Genomic DNA, 6,044 nt, shown 5'->3' on the forward strand with positions numbered 1-6,044 from the left:
TCCTTTTCTTGACCTTTACACTACTCCTTGGGCACAGGGTGACTCCATGGTTGTCAGAGTGACACTTAGGATTCCTGAGTTCCTTTGCCACATAGTACATATTACACTTCACCTCAGCCTACCTGTGACAAAGATGGGTCACCAATGGAAGATTGGGGTGCAGGGGAATTCTCATTATGTTTGGGTTTGTTTGTTTGCAAGGTGAGGGGAATATGTTCTTTTTTTACAATGAATATCTGTTGAATTAGAATAAAAAGCAATCACATATGTTTGATATTTATAATAATACTCAAAGCAGATCATATTTACCTGCCTGTAACTCAAACTCCACCATACATGATCTGACCAGGGAGCAGGGCTCTGACACTTCGACACACTGTTTCCCAAGAGTTGGCCAACCTGATTCCATTCCAGTGTCTCTATCAGAACCCTAAAGTTGGATGTTTTTTTAAAATCTCCATATCAAGGTACCCAAGAGCACTCACTGCTAGGTCCTGGGTATGTGTACCCAAGTTCCCTTACAGTTTATGAAGTGTTTATGTGAACAAAACACTGCAATATTTAATGGGTACACATATAATCAATAAAAATTGCTAAGGTCTCAAAATAATCTGCATGCATTGCAGGAAATTTCTTCAGGTGGCCTTTGTTTTTAAAAGTAAACCTTAGCACATTAAAATTTTAAAGAGCAGCAGGAGAGAAGTAAAGGAAAGGTACTGGGGAATGAGATTGATTATGTTATATGCAGACACAAATGTGGCATAATGAATTTCTCTACTAGGTATAATTATAGTTCATCAATAAAAATTTTTAAAGAGCTTATTTGAACATTTAGTGATGAAAAAATGGGGCTTTAGAAGCAACTTAGCACTCTACTGGAAGGGGCAAGAAAGGAAAAAGTGATATATGTTCATGGAAAGTAGAATAAAGAAATCATATTTGATTGGTTACAGAGGAAGCTACCTAGTTAGAGATTCGTTGGTGGTTTCTGGCTGGTAAGGTCTCTAGTTCTATTTCACTGTCCTGGGTTTGGTTTGCTTATGTAAGAACCCAAAGCTCTAGGCCTTCAACCTAATAGCATGTCAATCAAACAACTTTTTGAAATCAATTCCTCCTCTTCCCCCAGACTCTCATTTATAAGAGATTGACCAAAATTGGGGCATAGGCACCACTCTCTGTTGTCATTAAGGCTGGTTTTTCTCTGTCTCAGTGAAGAATTCATAAATCACCATGTCGGACTCACCGAAGAAAGATTCCTTTTGTGGTTTGTCTTGATATTTCTTGCTGTAATCACAATGAAAACTTCTGGCATACTGAGCAGCTTCCAAAACAGAAACCTACTTTTTAAAAATATTAAAAGATGGGTTGTCACTATGTTGTCCAGTGTGGCTCCAAACCCCTGGGTCAAGCAAGACTACCTCAGCCTCCAGAGGAGCTGGCACTACAAGACTAAGGTATGGGCCACCCTGCCCAGCAAGAAACATACCTAAATGTGAAGGCACACAGATAAATTGCAAATAAAAAGATGGAGAGAGATATACTAGGCTAATATTGATTGAAAGACAACTGGAGTAGCTATATTAGTTCAGATAGAGAAAACTTCAAGACAAAATCATCAGGGGTGAAACAGGATATTACATATGATTAAGGGGTCAGTTCCCCAAGAAGACAGATATAACCATCGTTACTAAGCATGTCCCTAACAGGAGAGTGTAGAATACGTTCATTTGGCAAAACCTGAAAGAACTGCAAGGAGATATGGACAAATGCTCTGGTATAGTCGGAGACTTCAGCCTCACTCAAACACTAATTGGCAGATTCAGCAGTTAGAAAATCAAAGAGGGTAAGGGTGAAGTGGAAGTACCACCAGGTAATAGGGTCCACCTGAGGTCTACATTCATTACTTCATTCATTACCCACCATGATCTGCCCATCATGGACCATAAAACATATTTCAACGAACTTAAAGGAATAAAAAGAATACCCAGTGGAACTCAACAAGCAATCACTAAGATAGCAGGAAACCCCCAAATTTGGTGATTAAACAACATACTTAAGTATAACAGATGCATCAAAATAACATTTCAAGAGGAATTAATTTTGGACTAACAATGAAAATACAATTCATAGAAATTTGGCAATAGAATTGAAGCAGTATTCACACAAGTATGTACTAAAAAATAAAATCAACAACTAATAAGCTTCCAAATCAAAGCACCAGGTCTAGGTGGTTTTTGCTGATTAATTCTACTAAATATTAAAAAAAAAAAAGAGAGAGAGAGAGAGAGAGGGAGAGGTGATACCATTTCCTTGAAAAATCTCTTCCAGAAAATATAAACCAAGGGACAACTTCTTAGCCATTATATGAGGCAAGTTCTAGTTCAGTGCCAAAACCAAACAAATGACCGAGGGTGTTAAACTAGTGTGGGCTGCTGACCATCTCTTTAGAATCAACCCAGGAGGAATTACACAAGCACGAAGGAAACAGGGCTTTGAGGACTTTTGAGGAGGGGGGAGGAGGAAGTATAGGAGAATGGGGAGGGAGCGAGGAGGAGGAGGAGGAGGAGGAGGAGGAGGAGGAGGAGGAAAGATTCTGTTGAGATTGAAGCCTATTATGAACTGAGGTGTGTGCAAGGTTGATGATCATGGGCGCGCGAGAGTGAACACGAAGGAGAGAAGCATTTTCAATTGTGTTCTCTCTGGCCTCACACTCCGGGGCTCTTCCAGAGACCCTTTCAAGAGAGAAAATGAGGGGTGGCACTTAGGCAATGCGCTAGTGTGGGCAGCAGCAGTTTGCTGTCTGGGACGCATATAAGCTTTGTGGAGGCAAAGAGTGGGTGAAAACAGGCGGGGACAAAACAGATGACTCCGGGTTTTCCTCGCCCCGAGCCTCCTCTCCAGACACCCACCGCTGATGGTCGTCGGGGCTTCCTCCGAATGCTGCTGAACCCCAAGTGTTAAAAACGCTGCCCTGATGGAAGTGTGCCTGTTGGAGGGCAAAACCTCGAGGGGTGGTAAAAAGGGCGTCCCTGTATGGGCTGCTGTCCACTTGGGGCCCATCCTGAACTGTCCCCAGACCACTGTAGACTGAACTTGATCAGGACCACCGAGGACTTAGGGCGCTGGTCAGGGGGCCTCGGCACCAGCGTCGCCTCCCCGGGATCCCAAGCCTCCCAGCACTGCGCGCGCACTCCGCCCCACAGCTCTCCCCTTTCGGGAATTTCCTTTCCTGATCCCCTTCGGTAGTGAGAATTCGCCCAGTGATCTGTCCAAATGCAGGAAGCGAATCAGTGCACACAGGGGTCTGGGTTTCCAGGATGGGCCAAGAACCAAGAAAAGAGGGGTATCGCCAGTTTGAAGACCCAAAGAGGGAAGGGAGCTGAGGACCCGTGCAACTTGACAGTTCAAAGCCGGCTGTGCCTGAAGAGATTGCTTAAGGTCGGGCAGTTGGGAAATAAGGTTGAGGTTATTATTTTCTCTGTGGCCTTTAGGGACTGGAGATGAAAGGCGAAAGCTGGACTCAAGAAAAGGCGTGCATTGGCCGGGAATCGAACCCGGGTCTCCCGCGTGGGAGGCGAGAATTCTACCATTGAACCACCAATGCCTTATACACTGTCGTTTTCTGTAGATCATCCCCTGAAAGTCCAGAGAAGTGCTTCTCAACTCTACAATGATGTTTGTACTGTTCCCTTTGAAAGAAGTGACTCCCCCACCCCCGCAATTTTTTTTTTTTTTTTTTTTTCCCATAAGAGCCTCCGTGGACCTTCTGGGCTGATGGAAATTTTGTATCACTTGATCTAAGAGATGGTTATTTTTTTGTCAAAATTCATGTGTTCTTGCACTGAAGATTGGTACCTCTTATGAGTTATACTTCAGTAACTTACTGTTAGCAAAATAAATATGAAAAATTGTTGGCTGGAGAATGTTATCAAGTGTACATTTATTAGATCTTAACCGAAATATCCAGTTAGAGTTCAGTCTCTTCCCATTTCTCCTTTGGTTTAATAAGGCCCCACTGATATTTGCGAAACCCGTGGTTGGCCACATTAAGATGATCCAGAGGCATCACCTCACTTCTGGAGATTTGGGCTTTTAGGGAGGAGTTGCCCTGTCACTTCTTGAGAAAGCGGAAGGGACAGCTCCAACTTTTCCTCTTGACCGAGCCTGTGATATGTACAGTAGGGTTTCCTTTCATTCTCCAGACCGCAGGGAACCCTGGAGCCACAGGCAAGTTTTGCACTTGAGCCCAGGTAAATGGCAGAACGATGCAGAGATTAGAATTAAAAGAAAAGGGAGGTCACGCCCATGCAGGGCCCTGCCGCGACTCGAATTCGAACCGAAGTTGCTGAGGCCACAACGGCAGAGTACTAACCACTGTAAGATCACCACGAACCACACGATTGAGAACAACTTGCTGGCTTCCCCCTCCACCCCGCCCCATGTTATCAGCATAGATACAGTTGTAATATTCAGCAGTTCTGTATTTACAGCAACAGGCCGTCGCGTTCATTGCTTGTGTACCTTCTCTGTTTTCTCGTCCTTTCTTCTAATTCGGCTACAATAAAAACCGATTCTCATCCCTTGAGGATCCGGAACTCTCCCTAAAGTTTCGTCTCCGGGTTCTGCCCTGCTCCTGACTGTCTCCTTTTGGCCCACCCTTTCCCTTGGCCCGTCATTCACCTCACCCCAGCCTAGGGACTTCAACCGCGTACAAGGTGCACTGTGGCTTTCCAGCTTTCCGGTTTTTGTTGAGAAACCAAAACCGAGTAAAGTCTTTTTAAAAAAGAACTTCGCCTTTGATTAAACTCTGGGAAATCCGTTCTCAAGTTTCTTCAAGTGACTAAAATTTTAAGACGACTATGGATTAATTCAACAAATCCTGAGGGCCCTGATGAGGGCGGGATCCAAAGTCCGCGAGGGGACCCAAGACCACATCGCTGTGACCTCTGCCATCGTGGAGCCCCATTGATGGATACAGAAATCCAAAACGCAGAGGGACGTTTCACCGCGGCTGCGACAACGACCGGGTAGTGTAGGCAGGTCTTTCACTGGGTGATGGTGGCGCAAAGACTAGGGAAATCCACTACTAGGACCCACGCAGGGTCTCACCGGGCTCCGACTTCTGAAACAGGGCAACCTAGCGCCAGGTGAAGGTCATTGTGCTGCCCTTCTGGTTTCCGAATCTCTCAGTGCCCAAGTTTCGTATGTGACAAATACTACGATTCACCGCTCTTAATCACTGGATTCTCTTGGCTTTGGAACTTGGACGGGTGTACTGAAAACTCTGGGGCGCACCTTGGTTAGTATGCACCACGTACAGAAGTAAGGCAACTCCGCGTCTCTGTGGCGCAATCGGTTAGCGCGTTCGGCTGTTAACCGAAAGGTTGGTGGTTCAAGCCCACCCGGGGACGGGGACGCCATGTTGCTCTTTAGCAACTGCACATGAATAGGTGTGAAATATGCCACCATTCCCCTCTGGGTCTGTCGGCAACAAACCCACCACCTCTTCATTACAATCTTTGGTGGCATTTTAACCTTGCACCTCTGAAACAGAAATTCAGTCTACCTGAGGTAGCCATTTCTTCTTTATTCTGCCCTTTTTATATAGGCTTGGACAACTAAGGTGAAAGCTTGCTTCCATCGGCAACATGAGTTCGATATTAGTATCCCATCCCCAGTAGGGAGCCTGGTTTTGGTGACTGCTCTGTCAATAATGTTGCCACCAGTAGGATCATCAGTGTAATTATCCTCTTCATTTTTTTTTTTTAAAGCCTTTCTTCCTTAGCGTGTACTATCACTATGAGAGTCTAATAAGTGCAGTGCTTAGCCAAAGGGGCAGGAGTTTGACATCAGAAGGGGACATGACTCACGCATATTATTCCATTGCATATTCTGAACAGCTGAACTTCTAAGATAGTTTAAAGTCTTCCAGTAACAAATTGTTTTCTGTGGTGGCTTACTCAGGTTCACAGAACTCTGGCCCAATTGACCACTGTAATAACTTTCTGACAAGTCACCTATGCAAAGGAAGTGTGTTGGTCAGC

The 6,044-nt window shown here is 44.8% G+C and overlaps 2 non-coding genes across 2 annotated transcripts; one reads left to right on the top strand and one right to left on the bottom strand.

The window, feature by feature from the left end:
* Window positions 1–3,533: 3,533 nt before the first annotated feature.
* Window positions 3,534–3,604, bottom strand: Trnag-ccc (transfer RNA glycine (anticodon CCC)). The gene has a single exon. It is a non-coding gene; the product is annotated as a tRNA-Gly (tRNA).
* A 1,733-nt stretch (window positions 3,605–5,337) lies between these two features.
* Window positions 5,338–5,411, top strand: Trnan-guu (transfer RNA asparagine (anticodon GUU)). The gene has a single exon. It is a non-coding gene; the product is annotated as a tRNA-Asn (tRNA).
* Window positions 5,412–6,044: the final 633 nt, after the last annotated feature.

Source organism: Sciurus carolinensis, chromosome 1, assembly GCF_902686445.1.
Source record: "Sciurus carolinensis chromosome 1, mSciCar1.2, whole genome shotgun sequence".
NCBI classification, from domain to species: domain Eukaryota; kingdom Metazoa; phylum Chordata; class Mammalia; order Rodentia; family Sciuridae; genus Sciurus; species Sciurus carolinensis.